The following is a 1,817-nucleotide window of genomic DNA, read 5'->3' on the forward strand; positions in this document are numbered from 1 at the left end:
TTTGATGAAAACAACCATGAGATCCAGGAATTGTTGAGTAAGAAGAGAACTGCTCACCAAGCCCATATTGCTCAGCCATCTTGTCATATAAGAAAAGCAGCCTTTCGACTTGCATGCAGCAAGCTACAACAGACACCTCGTGACATACAGAACAAGTGGTGGACCAATCTTGCGCAAAAAATCCAATTATGCACAGATACAGGTGATTACAGGGGATTCTTTGAGGGTCTGAAAACAGCCTACGGTCCTACACACCAGGTTCAAAGCCCTCTACTCAGTACAGATGGCCAAACGCATTGGTGAAACAGCACTCAAATCAGTCCAACAGTTTAATTACCTGGGAAGCATCATCTCCTCAGACGGTAAGATTGATGCTGAAATTGACAACAGGTTAGCAAAGGCATACAGTGCTTTTGGTAAACTCCGTAAGAGTGTGGCAAAACAAACACCTGAAGAAAAGTACTAAGATCAGCGTTTACAGAGCCATCGTGCTGTCTACTCTTCTATATGGTTCTGAATCATGGGTCATTTACCGGCACCACTTGCGTCTCTTAGAACGCTTCCATCAGCGCTGCCTCCGTACAATCCTCAACATCCACTGGACTGACTATGTGACCAACACGTCTGTCCTTGAGCAGGCAGCAGTCACGAGCATTGAGGCCATGCTGCTGAGAACTCAGCTGCGCTGGGCAGGGCACGTCTCCAGGATGCAGGACCATCGCCTCCCTAAGATCGTGCTTTATGGGGAACTTGCCACTGGCTGCCACAAGAGAGGAGGCCCGAAGAGGAGATACAAGGACTGCCTGAAACAATCCCTCAGCCTTGGCCATATTGATCACCACCATTGGTCTACCCTGGCCTCCAATCGGGAGGCCTGGAGACACACCATCTATAACGCTGCTGCTGCTTTTGAGAACACACGCAGGATCACTCTGGAGGAGAAAAGACAGCGCAGAAAGAATCGTGTCTTGTCGATATCACCTGGGGAGTCTTTCTGCTGTACATTCTGCAGCCGGACTTGTCTATCTCGCATTGGCCTCTTTAGCCATCAGCGCGCTTGTAGCAAGCGTGGGTAGAGCCCCTCTCAAATCTTCGTTCGCAAAGCCTAGCCATGATGGTTTTTGTCTGGGTTGAGACAGCATTTTGGAAGCACGTTTTGAAAATCAGGCTTAATCATAGTACTGTGGGCTGAGAACCTCAAAAGACCGTCCTACTCTGAAAAGAGAGTTTCTGCCTACATTTATACTTTTAAGAACAGAAAAAAAAAAAAAAAACCCTGTTGTGTTTTTTTTTTTTTCCTGGCGCTGTAAAAATAAATTTTTATAATATGGTGGGTCACAGGTGCAATGGAAATCCTGTTGCTTCTTATCTTAATACTCTTTCTTTTTAGGTCGAATTACAACTCACAAGGATTTGGGTTTGTTTTCAAGGCTTAAGTCCCAAAGTAGCTTTCCTTGTGTAATGCTTCGTATAAAATGCCTTCTGCACATGATGGAGGAGTGAGTTTCCTGCGGGCAGTTACCACAGGCTGGGGAGTACAGGTGTAGTTATAGGGTTAATGTGCATTTTCAGTTCAAATCCTACTCTGGTGAACAATTTCCCTGGTGTGGGAGAACTGTTCCATCTGGTTGTCCTGGTTGTGCAAACAGACAAGATCCCACTGTGTGTGTGAACTACAGGTTCACTGTACCTGTGCTATGTGTATTCAGACCTGGGGCTGAAAAACTTTGCTCGGGGCAATGGTCTTTGTGAATCCCAAGGAAAGGTGCTGTTGCAGCTTCTTATTGAAGAAGAAGCCAGTATTTAAACATGAATGT

This window comes from Empidonax traillii, unplaced genomic scaffold, assembly GCF_003031625.1.
Source record: "Empidonax traillii isolate 1590-97213 ecotype Southwest subspecies unplaced genomic scaffold, ASM303162v1 scaffold943:size483155, whole genome shotgun sequence".
Lineage (NCBI taxonomy): Eukaryota > Metazoa > Chordata > Aves > Passeriformes > Tyrannidae > Empidonax > Empidonax traillii.